Source organism: Chlorocebus sabaeus, chromosome 1 (genome assembly GCF_047675955.1).
Source record: "Chlorocebus sabaeus isolate Y175 chromosome 1, mChlSab1.0.hap1, whole genome shotgun sequence".
NCBI lineage: Eukaryota > Metazoa > Chordata > Mammalia > Primates > Cercopithecidae > Chlorocebus > Chlorocebus sabaeus.
The window spans coordinates 84,217,676-84,232,654 of record NC_132904.1 but is presented as its reverse complement, the minus strand read 5'-3'; the positions used below and the strand labels follow the sequence as shown (position 1 = coordinate 84,232,654).

Below are 14,979 nucleotides of genomic sequence, written 5' to 3'. Positions count from 1 at the left end.
GTGCGATCTCAGCTCATTGCAACCTCCATCTCATGGGTTCAAGTGATCCGCCTGCCTCAGCCTCCCGAGTAGCTGGGACTACAGGTGTGTGCCACCATCCCCAGCTAATTTTTGTACTTTTAATAGAGACGGGATTTTGCCAAGTTGGCCAGGCTGGTCTCAAACTCCTGACCTCAAGTGATGTGCCAGCCTCAGCCTCCCAAAGTGCTGGGATTACAGGCATGAGACACTGCACCTGGCATCTTTTAGTTATTTGATAATATACAATTAAATTATTATTGACTATAGTCACCCTATTGTGCTATATGACACTAGGCCTTATTTACTAATTTTAACTTTCATACCCACTAACCATACCCTCCTCCCACATATACACCACCCCGCAACTTCCCTTCTCAGCCTCTGGTAGTCATCCTTCTACTATCTATCTTCATGGATTCAATTGTTTTGATTTTCAGATCTCACAAACAAGTGAGAACATGCAGAATATGTTTTTCTGTCCCTGGCTTGTTTCAATTAACATAATATCCTCTAGTTACATCTATGCTGTTGCAAATGAGTGAATCTCATTCTTTTTATGGCTGAATAGTACTCCATTGTGTGTAAGCACCACATTTTCCTTATCCATTCATCTGTTGATGGACACTTAGGTTGCTTCCAATTCTTGGCTACTGTGAACAGAGCTACAACAAACTTGGGAGTGCAGATATCGCTTCGATATCTTGATTTCCTTTTTGGGGGTATATACCCAGCAGTGGGATGACTGGATAGTACAATATCTCTATTTTTAGTTTTTTAACGAACCTCTGAAATACTCTTCATAGGGTTGTGGTAATTTACTTTCCCACCAATAGTGTACAGTGGTTCCCTTTTCTCCACATTCTTGACAGCATTTGTTATTGCCCATCTTTTGGATATAATCCATTTTAACTGGGGTGAGATAATATTTCACTGTAGTTTTGATTTGCTTTGCTCTGATAATAAAAAAAATATGAAATGCTTCACCAGTTTGCATGTCATCTTTGTGTAGGGTCCATGCTAATCTCTGTATCATTCCAATTTTAGTGTATGTGCTGCAAAAGTGAGCACTGACATTTCCATATGGATTTTCTGTCTGTATGATACATTCATTGTTGAAAGTGGTATGTTGACATCTGCTACTATTATTATATTCTAACTATTGTCTATTTCTTCCTTTAGTTATGTTAATATTTTCTTGATATACTTAAGTGTTTTCCTGTTGGGTGTATATGTTTACCGTTGTATCCTTTTAGTAAATTGATGCCTCCATCATTATATAATGACCTTCTTTGTCTCTTATGACAGTTTTTGATTTAAAGTCTACTTTGTATTATATAAGAATAGATACCCCTGCTCTCTTGGTTTTTATTTGTATGAAATATTTTTTTCTATCCCTTTGCTATCATCCTATTTGTGTCCTTAAGACTAACATGAGTTGCTTGTAGGTAGTATGTTGTTGGAGCTTGTTTTTTAATCCATGTAGTCACTCTGTGTCTTCTGATTAAATAATTTATTTGCATTTAATGTAATTATTGATGGTAAATAATTTATTATTGTCATTTGTAATTGTTTTCTGACTATTTTGTAATGTCTTTGTTTCTTTCTTTCACTCTTGCTATCTTCCCTTATGATTTGTTGACATTTTGTGGTGGTATGCTTTCATTTTTTTCTCTCTGTCTTTTGTGTATCCACCAGAGTTTCTTTTTCTTTGTAATTAGCATAGACCTTACATAAAACATCTTATAACATTCTATTTAAAACTGATAACACCTTGAATTCAACTGCATTTAAAGCTCTTCAGTTTTTCTTCTCCCTCACACATTTTATGCTATTGATGTCCCACTTTGCATCTTTTTATATTGTGTATCTATTAAAAATTATTGGAACTATAGTAAGTTTTAAAACTTTGATCTTTTAACTTTTATTCTAGAGTTAAAAGTGACTTACATATCACCATTACAGCATCAGAATATTCTGATTTTAACTATATACTTACCTTTACCAGTAAATTTTCCACTTTCATGTGTTTCATGTTGTTACTTAGCAAACTTTCATTTCAACTTGAAAAAAGACTATTACTTTTGTAAGTCAAATCTAGTAGTGATGAAATCCCTTAGCTCTTGTTTATCTGGAAATATCTTTATCTCACCTTTATTTCTAAATGACAGTTTTGCCAGATATATTATTCTTAGCAGTTAGTTTGAGTCTTTTGGCACTTTGAATATATCAACCCACTCCCTTCTGGCCTGTAAAATTTCTGCTAAGAAGTTCACTGATAGACTTATGGGGGTTCCATTGTGTATGATGATCTCTTCTCTTGATGCTTTCAAACTTTTTCTGGCTTTCACTTTTGACAATTTAATTATACTGTGCCTTAGGGTATTATTCTTTAGGTTGATCTTGCTTGGCTTGGGTTCTTTAAGCTTTATGTATCTGAATATCCATATCTCTTCCAAAATTTGGGAAGTTTGTAGCTTTAAATAAGATTTATGCCCCTTTCTCTCTCTCTCCTTCTCGAATTCCCAAAACTCATAATTTATTCACTTAAAGGCATCTCATAGGACTCTTACGCCTTCTTCACTTTATTTTTTTCTTTTTGTTTCTCTAATTGGCTAATTTCAAAGGTCCTGCCTTGAGTTCACTGGTTCTTTCTTCTGCGTGATTGACTGTGCTACTAAAGATCTGTATTGTATTTTTTATTCTGTCATTTTATCATTCTGCTTCAAGATTTCTGTTTGGTTGTTTTCATACTTTTTATTTCTTTATTAAACTACTCATTTTATTAATGCATTGTTTCCCTGATTTTGTTTTCTATCTGTGTTCTCTTGCATCTCAGTTAGCTTCCTTAACATGACTACTTTGAATTATTTTTCATCCAACTAATAGTTAACCATTTCCTTGGGGTTGGTTGTGCAAGGTCTATTAGTTTCCTTTGGTGGTGTCATGCTTGCCTGATTCTGGATTGTACAATGTAGCCTTGTGTTGGTGTCTGTACATTTGAAGGAACAAATATCTCTTTCAGTCTTTATAGAACTGATTTCAACAGGTAAAAACTTTCTCCTGGTGGGTCCTCATGGTATTGCCTTTAGGATCATGATCAAATAGCACTTTAGCCTGTTCTCCAGTGGAGTCCACAGCTGAAAGACCTGTTACTGTGGATAAATGTGGCTTCCTCCAAGTCACTGGAAGGTCTCCTACTGGGTCACTGGGTAGATCTCTGGGCAGGCAGGACTGGCTCCAGACTGAGAGGGGTTGGAATTGAGTCACAGGGCTGCATCAGGGTCCATAACTGAGACTAGAGTCGGCAGGCCTACTTCCAGGGACATGAATGGGCATGCCTCTTGCCAGGTTCCTTGGAAGGCAGAATGCTCCCTGGACTGAGGCAAAATACGACTGAAGCTGAAAAATAAGACTGCTTCAAGATATACTGTCAGACCAAATTCAGCAGGCCTGACTCTGGAGGCACAGATGGGCATGTCTCCCAGAGGGTCACTGAGTGGGCAGGACTGCTCCCGGAGTATAGCCGAAAGAAGATGGAGCTAGGTTGGAAGATCACTTCAAGACTTACGGTGGAATCAAGGTGGACTGGCCTGTCCCTGGGGCAATGAGCAGGAGTGTTTCTCAACAGGTCCCTGTGGACAGGATTGCTCTCAGATCACTCCTGAGAGGAGCTGGAGCCAAATTACAGGGCTGCTTCAGGATCTACAGCCAGGAATGAGGTCAGGGGGGGCTGTCTCCCTTGGCACAGGTGGGTGTGACTTTTCCCAGAGCCTTTGCCACATGATTCTAGTGATAAGACCAAGGCCTAACAAGGATGTCGCTGAGTCTACAGGGGGACCAGGCCATATCTAGTGATAGCCAGAACCACAGTTGGACAGCCCTCCTCTGTCTTGGGCTCCATGGAGGTTTTACAATCTCCTATCTGACTTTCAAAGCTCCCACAATGGCACTTTTATCTATGGATGATTGCCAAATTATAGTTGCTATGAGGAGATAAGAGAGTGGGATCTCTTTCATTTAGATAAAGTCTTCCCTGCTCCACCTGTGCCCACTTTCTAGATTCAGTACACTGTTTTCATGTGTCTGTCATAGCATTGAACACACTGTTTGTTTGGGTGGTTAGTTGGTTAGTTGGTAAGCTTCTCCAGTAATGTAAATTGTAGAAGGTAAAATTGGTAACTTAATTTCCATATGCCATCATTAGTGCAAGGCATGACACAGAGTTTTGATATCATTGCAAAATAAACAGAATCACACAGATCTATTTATACCCATGCAATGAAATGTATATTTGAAGGCACTTGATTCTCTTCAGATTACACATTCATCCCTCCTTACAACTTTATAGTGACCATGAGAGCTTCTTCCCCTCCCAAGCTTCCAGAGTCACAACGTTTAATATTTTTATCTCTATTTGGTACTATTTAGTAACAGGTTTTTCATTTATCACAACTATGTAATCAGATAGAAAAATATGTTCATTGTTGAATTGAAATAAATTGATACTGACATCATGTGGTATAACAGATTCAGTAGGTAGCTGAGCTAGAAAATTCAGTAATAGTTTGTTTATACTAGCAAGAGGGAGTGTATCTGGCTGATAGAACTTATCCGTATCCTGATTGAGATAATAGTTACATGAATCAATCCTTGTATTAAAATTCATAGAATTATACACCAACAAGCCCAATATTACTGCTGAATGAAAAATTTTAAAAATCAACATCCAGATAATATGCATAGTGAGACACTGGATATACAAGTAGACAATGGCCAGACTACATATGACAATTGAAACTCTTAACTTCATCTAATTGAAACCTTCATCCCAGGAAGCCAAACCATAATTTCTGTAGCAATAGTTCTAGAACAGTCATAGCTTGGTCAATGACTACCAGCTTTTCCAAACTTTCATCCTGACTTCCAACTTAGGACCAACCGGAGTAGGTCAAATATGCTCTTCAAACCAATCACAGATGATACCCTAGCCTCTAGTTACCTCACCTCCAACTTTTTAATGTCAACAGCCTCCATTCAGAGCACACCTGAAGCCTTGCCCTTTCTTCACTATAAAGTTTTCTCACTGCCCTGCCTGCCTTTGAGTTTCTGTCAAACACAATGATGGTGATCAATTTCCAAGGTCTGAATAAATAGCTTCTGTTTTATCTAATATAGTGGGATTTTTTTTCATTATTTCCACAATAGGATACAATCATTTGTGTTGAAACAGAAGAGTGTGTGTGTGTGTGTGTGTGTATGTAATGTTTATATATGCACAGACTATGAAAATACACATACACACACACCAGAAATGTCACTTCCTAGATAGAAAGTTGGTTGGCTGGGGAATGGGGGTAACAGTGAGATTGATTTTTCAATGTATTCCCTTTTGAATCTTTTGAATGGTCCTCTCAGATCAAATAATTAATTTAAAAATAAAATTTGAGGCTCACTTAAATGTGAAGACTTACAGATTATAAGGAAATTTATTTATTATTCAAATTCACAAATAATCACAGTCTCTAAAAGTAACCTGTTTTATAATTATTATATTTAGAATAAATCAATGATAAATTGATAATTGATAATAAATCAACTGATAAATTGGTGAGTTGTTTAATATTTCTGGGTCTTATTAACCCCATGGATAAAACAAGGACAATACCAGCTTGAGGAAGTTGTAGGGAAGGTTAATTGCTGGTTTACACATGTGGTTCTTGTCATATACTAAATATATCAGCTGGGTAGGCTAGCTGCTGAAGAAAACAGAATCCAACATTTATCACTCAGATACAGTAGATGTTTCTTTCTTGCTCATAGAACAGAGAGAGTGAATGAGTTAGTGGGTGACTCTCCTTCATGTAGTCATGAATGCACCAAACTAAAGGATCCCATTCTGGAAGAAACCCAAACTGATTGACAGCGGTCCTTCCATCTTCAAATATATGACTTATGAAATTTTCCTGAATATTGTCTCCATCCAGCCAGGTTTAATGGAGAAAGAGGAGGAGGAGAACACACAGAAGGTTTGCATGGGCCATACCTGGGAGTAGAGCCTGTTACTTTCACTCCTATTCAGGACTGTCAGATTTAGCAAATAGAAATGTAGTACAGGCATCCTGTACTTTGTCCAGTTAACTTGAATTCCAGATAAACAACACAACTTCTTTTAATACAAGTATGTCTTATGCAGTACTTGGGACATATTTATACTAGAAATATGTTTTTTATCTAAAACTTAAATTTAACTGGGTATCCTGTATTTTATCTGGCAACTCTATGAGTACAACCCATTGGCAAAAACTCAATTACAGGTCTACATATAATTAAATTATAAAGGAAGCTGGAAAGTGTAGTCTAGTTGTTTCCCAAGAAGAAGAGAGTAAGAATTTTGTTAAACAAGTAGCAGTCTATGCATAGTAAGAAATGAACAAAATTAGGACGCTTCTTTTTCCCATGTGTGTGGGAGCCTGACCTGGAACACCGGACTTAGACTTTGGGTACAAGAGTACAACTCAAACACCTGCCCAAATAGGCTCAACAAAAGCTGTACCAATTGGAATGTGTCTTCAGTAAACTACAAAAATAAAATAAGACGACAACAGTGAAACCATGCTGGAATCATTCATCAAAGTCAGACAGTCCCCATGCGGCCTCCTTCTGTGCTGTGTGTTTAACCTCTGGGGAAGCAGTACATTCCACGTGGACTCTAATAAGCTGCCTCTGGGAGCGATTTGACTCATGAAGCTGACTACTGTCTTGAGCAGTTTAAAGAACTTGAGAATTATTTTTTTTAACAAATCCCCTTGTAATGGTTGAAATCTCAGCATTCATTTATATTCATCTTAGAAGTTGGCACCCATAGCTCACAGGACTGGTAATAAAATTGACAATCTGCTACAGTGGAACTCATACGGGTGTTATTAACTTTAACTGAATTGATCTCAACTAGATCACCGTCAGGGGCGATGTGGTAACAATTGATTTTTCCAGCTCTGAGAGAATTCTTAGTTTACTTATTTTCATTTCTCCATAGACCATTTTTTTTCCTTTGCTTGGAGATGTATGGCAGCATTTCTTTCTTCTTTCTCTCTCATTTCAATTTGAAAATAGTATGCTTTTAAGCACAATATTTAGGGAGGAAAAGCAAAGTGATTTAGAGGCTTCAAAAACAACTCATCGAAGCCCATAAATTTGGTAGCTGTAGATGTTTAAACAGGCATTGACAAAGAAGGATGTACTCTTTCTGAACATTATGCATTTCAACCATGTGTGACCACTGTTATGGACTGACTTGTGTCTTCTCAAAATTCATATGGTGAGCCCTAACCCAGAATGTGCCTGTATTTGGAGCTAGCATTGATGTCCTTATACGAAAAAGAAGAGACAAAAGTGTTGTACACGCACAGAGAAAAGACCATGTAAAGACACAATATGAAGGCAATCATCTTCAAGTGAAGGAAAATTAAACTTGCCAACACTTTGATCTAGGACTTCCAACCTCCAGAACTATAAGAAAATGCATTTCTGTTGTTTAAGTTATCCAGTCTGTGGAATTTTGTTATGACAACCCAAGCTGTGACGAACATACCCACCCACCCAGTACCCTTTGCGGATTACTGTGCTTGGTGTTTCCTAAAGGGCTTAGGGAGAATACAGCATCTCCTCTATCAGCATTGGGGTAAATCGAGGCACCAAGATGCATATTCCTGGCATGCACATACCGTTTCTCCATACCTAGAATGTACACTTGCTGCCATCCCCCTTGCTCACACCTGCATCAGGAGCCAATGCGGAAACACAGGCATTACAAGGAAGGATGGAGAGTGGAACTCTGGTATAGCAGGCCCTGGGTCCTGCACTTTCCTAGCATCATGACCTCAGGCACTGTGACCTTGGCCAGTGAAGTTCTTTGGACTTCAGTGTTATTATCTGGACAATATGAATAATAATACGATACCTACTTCTAAGGGTTACAAGCATCCAAGAGAGCAATATATATGAAAGTGTTATCTATAATGTAGAGTACAAAACAAACAGATAAACTTGGAAGTAATAACAAGTGTAGCAAGGTTCTGATAGTAGAAGGTTATAAAACTCGCTCTTTCATTCAAGACCAGTCTGGCCAACATGATGAAACCCTGTCTCTACTAAAATACAAAAATTAGCCGGGCATGATGGCGGGTGCCTGTAATCCCAGCTACTCAGGAAGCTGAGACTGGGGAATCACTTGAACCCGGGAGGCGGAGGTTGCAGTGAGCCAAGATCGCGCCACTGCACTCCAGCCTGGGTGGCTGAGTGGGACTCTCAAAACAAACAAACAAACAAATAAAACCACCTCACTCTTCCTAACTCTTTCTATTTATTACCTCAGACAAATAATTTAGCAATTTATTTTAAACTTCTGAATATACAGGGCAGGGGGTAAGTAGCTCAAAATCATATTAGCTAGCTAGAAATCATATTTTTAACAACCTGTAAGAGAGTGGTTCTGTGACAACAGGATGTATAAATTAATGAGTGATTCCTGAAGATGTAGGGGGAAGCTAGAACAAATTATAAATAATTAAAAGTATGAGGAAAAATCAGGAGAGTTGGTTCCCCAAAGAACGAGACTCTGAGCTCACAAAGGCCCAAGTCTAGCCCCCATTTTGTCTTCCTCTTATGAACCATGTATTGTAGACAAGTTACTTAACCTTTCTAAGCTTCACAGGCTTGTTGAGGATTAAACAAAATCATGTATGTGTATATGATCTGTGAAGGTAGTTTCTTTTTTGTGTAAGAAATATGTATTATTTCCTATCCTGGCTCTACCAATAACTAATTGCTTGACCTTGAACTTACCTTTTCTGAGCTTGTTTTCTAAGCTGAGTGCTATGATTTCCTTCCCTTATAATAAGCTATGATTTTAAAAGGATGAACATCGTGGCTGCATCACGAGGTTGATAACTAAATTCAAGTTTCTTATGTAACTGTGAAATAAAACTTACAAATCAGGACTAAAACAAAGGGGCAGTGATTTGAAAATAGCTCTCCATAAAAATGTTAAACAGGATCATAAATAGAAAATTGTGGCTCTGGAGCCTTTTTCTTCCAGACCATTTGGTCATTCAAAAAATGTTTATCAGGTATCCACCACATGTGGCACACAGGTCTAGAAGCTGGTGAGGCAGCCAGGGCACAAAGCCAGCAGTGGGGGAACTGTGAAGAGTGTAGGGCATCCACAGCTGTGTGCAGCGGAGGACTTGAACTTGGAGCCAGCATGAGTAAGCTGAGCAGTGAGAGGAGGTTAAAGGTGCAGAGTAGGATGTTGGTATCTAATTTTATGAGAAGGAACAATTCCCAATAAACACAGCTCTGTTCTGCTCTGACCTGGGGTTGTCAGAAGTGGAGCCAAAGCCATCTTGGCCTCTGTCCTGGTGAGGGGTAAAGGGAACATCTACTGGCCATACAATCCCAAGCCAAGCACATTGACAAAGGTTACCCAAAGTATGTCCTTACTTAAAAATTCAAAAATTACTTTATTTCTGTAGCCACAACCAGACCAGGCAGTCAGGGTCAATGAACTTAACCCCTCTGAGTTTCTTTTTTTTTTTTTTTTTTTTTAAATCTAACAAACGAGTCCTATGTCACTGGGGTTTTGAGAAATAAAATTAGGTAATATATATTAAAACACTTTTAGAAGTTGTACAAATATGAACTCTCATCATTATTGCCATCATTTGTCTCAAAGGGATTTGCCATGTGGAACAACCCACTTCAGTCTGGTTTTACAGCAGATGGCTGCCAGAAATATCAATAGCAGCAATTTTCCAAGTCATTCTTCAAATTCTGCTTACTGTTCATTATCACCTTTATTGACTTAGCCCAGCTGCAGGCACCAGCCCAGTTCCATCATTCTGTCACTAGGACTCTGCTGGCTAATTTGTGGTTTCCAAAGGAGGAAGAATGCAGAGGTAGGAATGCAAGTGCAATACAATAGCTGGCATAGGATGAGGACAACGACCTTCCCATATCTCCTCTATCCTGGGTGGGCCCTCACAGAGAAAGGGCAGGACTGGTTTCACCTGAGCCTGGGATTAGAAGGGCCCATAGCTCTGGAGTCTGTGTCTGTAAGCATGAGAAGAAACTTTAGCATAGCCAGTCATTGCTGCAATATGGGCATTCTTACAGATTTAGAAGCAATGTCATGTAGTAGATTGAATAACAATAATAATGCCCTCCATTTATTGGGAAGCACCGTGTGCCTAGCCTTCTGTAGATGCTTTATAAATTGACGAGATTCAAATGTCAGCTTCATCCATTCCTGGCTATGTGGCCTTGAGAATGTTACTTAGCCTCTCTATGCCTGTTTCCTCATCTGCAAAATGTTTATTTTGTGAAAATTGTTACAAGAATTGCATAAATATATATACACATATGAAACATATATCAAAGTAAAATAGAAATGTATAAAATATAAAGTATATAATATGTAGTGTATATTACGTAAAACATCTATAAAACTTAGAAAAATTCCTGGGACATATATACCATATGAAGTATTATTATCAATTATGACCATCGTTATCAGCATTATCATTATTATAAATGTCCTGTATTAGTTTCCTATTGTTGCTGTAAGTTAGTGGCTTAAAACAGCACAGACTGATTATCTTACAGCCCTAGAGTCAGAAGTCTTAAGGTATCAGCAGAGTTGTTTTCCTTCAGAAAGCCCCAGGGAGGATTTGTTTCCTTGTCTTTTCCACCTGCATTCTTTGGCTCGTGCCACTTCCTTGCATCACTCCAATTTCTGCTTCCATTATCACATCTTCCTTTCTGACTCTGACCTGCCTACCCCATTCTTATAAGAATCTTTGTGATTATATCAGACTCAAGAGAATAATTCACAATGATCTTCCCATCTCAAGATCCGTCCCTTAATCACATCTGCAAACTTGCTTTTGCCATGTAAGTTAACGTATTCACAGGTTCTAGGAATTAAGATGTCGATGTATTTGGCCGAACATTATTCTGAAGACTAATATATTTGTATGGAGATTTTACACTAAGGAACTGACTTGGAGTGGTTACAAAAAGCTAAATATGCTAGAGGTGGGCTCCAAATTTAGGTTGGTCTTGTAAAACCCATGCCCCATGCTCTTTGTACCAGCTGGTTCTGGACATGGAAACAGAAACTCTGAGTTAGCTTCCCAGTTTTCCTACCCAACAGCTCAGGGCTACTGAGAGAGTGGCTGAGAAGTGGCTTTAAATGATACTTCACAGGTACAAGGCATCCCTTTCCCATCTCTGGGTATCCAGATGGGGAAACCAGGGCTCTGAGAGTAGAAGGACTTGCCAAAGTACACACAGTAAGTAAATGGTAGAACCAAGAGTTCACCTCAGGTCTGCTTGGATCCAAGGACAATGACACCACTGTTCAGTGGAAATAGATTAAAGAGCCACTGCAAAAGAAATGTGATTTTGTGATTCTCAAGCTGAGTTCATAAGATATAACCTCTTAATACTCTCATGTACATAACCTTTTGAACATAAAACATAAAGTGCATCCGTTCAGTCTTGTGCTTTGTAAACTACACACTTTATACTCCCAACATGAACAGAAATAGGGCTGAGAATCTGGGACTGACATGTAAGGACAGAAGGAAAAGTTTCAGCTCTTCAGTAAGGAAAGGAGGAGGTCAACAGAGGACATGCTCAAAACCAATAACATTGTGACTATTCTTCATAAACAGAACCCAAACTGGTTCACCAGATTCTCATTAAAAAGGACAAGAAGACCCCTTAGGAAAGTAAGAGTAAGTAGTTTTGAGTCAGTTAAGCTAGGCCTTTCCTACTGTAAAATAGTGAATAGGAAACTTAAAGAATGTATTTCTCCTTTCTTGCCCCCGCGAATGCTACAGACTAAAACTACAAATATGTTTGAATGAGGGGAAGTTTGGACAAATGGATTAGAAGTGTTGGCTGGCTCCTAAGAAGAGTTTAACACTGCCTTGCCTCTAAGGTTGGCATCAGAGGGGCATGGAATGAAATGGTTTCGAGACTGGATCATAGATCTGGAAGATGGAATCAAATCTCTACTTTGACACTTTGTTCAACTGGAGAAATTGTTAACCTCCCTGAACCCAGTTTCCCATCTATAAACCAGATCCATGATGCATACCCCTCAGAGATTGTTGGGGAAGAGTAAGTAAAAAAAAATCTGTAAACTACTTAGCACAGGGCCTGACACCCAGCATGCACTGAAGTGGTGATGGCTTCTATTAATTGACATTCCACATTATAACCGTGGGGCATCTGAACCAAACCTGCCATCCCATTGTAAAATGCAAACTCAGTGGAAAGCAATAAGAATTGTCTAAATGCTTATTCAAAACACCATTAGAATAAGAGAAAGTAAATAAACATGCAACAATAATGATAGTTAACATTTATTAACATTTATTAAACATCTATGGTGTTCCAGGCACTGTTTTATATATATCAATAATTCAATTCTTATACAACTGTAAATGTTGGTATAGTATTAACTCGTTTTAGAGATGATATAACTAAGGAAGAGAATGATTGCCCAATGTCACACCAATAAGAAACATCAGAGTTGGATACCGACTTAGTCAATGTAGTTCCAGTTCTAACGGTCACAAATCTAAAAGGCTTTTTTGATCACATCACTGAGGCACATGTAGTGGCCACATAATTTACCATCCAAAGCAAGATATTTTCAAGCTAGGAAAACAGGCAGAAACTTTGTTCACAGGCAAACCAGGACATGTGGTCATTCTAGCTCTATTGCCTTTTTCATTTCTAAAATAAATAAATAAATAAAAACAAACAAACAAAAAAAGGGATACATGTGCAGAACATGCTACATAGGTGTATGTATGCCATGGTGGTTTGCTGCACCTATTGACGCATCCTCTAAGTTCTCTCCCCTCACTCCTCACCCTGCAACAGGCCCTGGTATGTATTGTTCCCCTTTCTGTGTCCATGTGTTCTCAATGTTGAATTCCCACTTATGAGTGAGAACATGTGTTGTTTGGTTTTCTGTTCCTGTGTTAGTTAAGCTTCCAGCTTAATCCATGTCCCTGCAAAGGACATGATCTCATTCCTTTTTATAGCCTCATAGTATTCCATGGTGTATATGTGCCATATTTTCTTTATCCAGTCTATCATTGATGGACATTTGGGTCAGTTCCATGTCTTCTCTATTGTAAATAGTGCTGCAATAAACATACATGTGCACATGTCTTTATATTAGAATGATTTATATTCCTTTGGGTATATACCCAGAAATGGGATTGCTGGGTCAAATGGTATTTCTGGTTCTAGATCCTTGAGGAATCACCATACTGTCTTCTACAATAGTTGAACTAATTTACATTCCTACCAACAGTGTAAAAGTGTTCCTATTTCTCCACAGCCTCGCCAGCATCTACTGTTTCCTTTTTAACAATTGCCATTCTGACTGGCATGAGATAGTATCTCATTGTGGTTTTGATTTACATTTCTCTGATGCTCAGTGATGTTGAGCTTTTTTTCATGTTTGTTGGGTGCGTAAATGTCTTCTTTTGATAAGTGTCAGTAAACTTTTTGATGGAGTTATCTTTTTCTTGTAAATATGTTTAAGTTCCTTGTAAATTCTGGATATTAGACCATTGTCAGATGGGTAGATTGCAAAAATTTTTTCCTATTCTGTTGGCTGCGTGTTCACTCTGATGATAGTTTCTTTGGTTGTGCAGAAGATCTTTAGTTTAATTAGATCCCATGTGTCAATTTTAACTTTTGTTACAATTGCTTTTGGCATTTTTGTCATGAAGTCTTTGCCCTTGCCTATGTCCTGAATGGTATTGCCTAGGTTTTCTTCTCGGGTTTTTATGGTTTGGGGTTTTACATTTAACTCTTTAATCTATCTTGATTTAATTTTTGTGTAAGGCATAAGGAAAGAGTCCAGTTTCTGTTTTCTGCATATGGCTAGCCAGTTTTCCCAGCATCATTTACTAAATAGGAGATCCTTTCCCCATTGCTTTTGTCAGATTTGTCAAAGATCAGATGGTTGTAGATGTGTGATGCTATTTCTGAGGTCTCTGTCCTGCTCCATTGGTCTATATGTCTGTTTTGGTACCCGTGTCATGCTGTTTTGGTTACTGTTGCCTTGTAGTATAGTTTGAAGTCAGATAGCACGATGCCTCCAGCTTTGTTCTTTTTGCTTAGGATTGTCTTGGCTATACCAGGTCTTCTATGATTCCATATGAAATTTAAATTTTTTTTTCTAATTCTGTGAAGAATGTCAATGGTAGTTTGATGGGAATAGCATTGAATCTGTAAATTACTTTGGGTAGTATGGCTGTTTTCATAATATTGATTCTTCCTATTCATGAGGATGGAATGTTTTTCCATTTTTTTGTGTCCTCTCTTATTTTATTCAGCAGTGGTTTGTAGTTCTCCTTGAAGAGATCCTTCACATCCCTTGTTAGCGGTACTCCTAGGTATTTCATTCTCTTTGTAGCAATTGTGAATGAGAGTTCATTCATGATTTGGCCCTCTTCCAGCCTATTGTTGGTGTAAAGTAATGCTTGTGGTTTTTGCACATTAATTTTGTGTCCTGAGACTTTGCTGAAGTAGCTTATCAGTTCAAGAAGTTTCTGGACTGAGATGATGGGGTTTTCTAAATATAAAATCATGTCGTCTGCTAACAGAGACAACTTGACTTCCTCTCTTCCTATTTGAATACCCTTTATTTCTCTTGCCTGATTGCCCTGGCCAGAACTTCCAACATTATTTTGAATAAGAGTGGTGAGAGAGGGCATCTTTGTCTTGTGCTGGTTTTCAAAAGGAGTGATTCCATCTTTTGACCATTCAATATGATATTGTCTGTGGGTTTGTCATAAATAGCTCTGATTATTTTGAGATACGTTCCATCAATATCTAGTTTGTTGAGAGTTTTTAACATGAAGG

The 14,979-nt window shown here is 38.2% G+C and overlaps 1 non-coding gene across 1 annotated transcript; it reads right to left on the bottom strand.

Annotated features, from left to right (window-relative positions):
- Positions 1–985: 985 nt before the first annotated feature.
- LOC119626677 (U6 spliceosomal RNA) lies at positions 986–1,089 on the bottom strand. The gene has a single exon (XR_005242824.1). It is a non-coding gene; the product is annotated as a U6 spliceosomal RNA (small nuclear RNA).
- Positions 1,090–14,979: the final 13,890 nt, after the last annotated feature.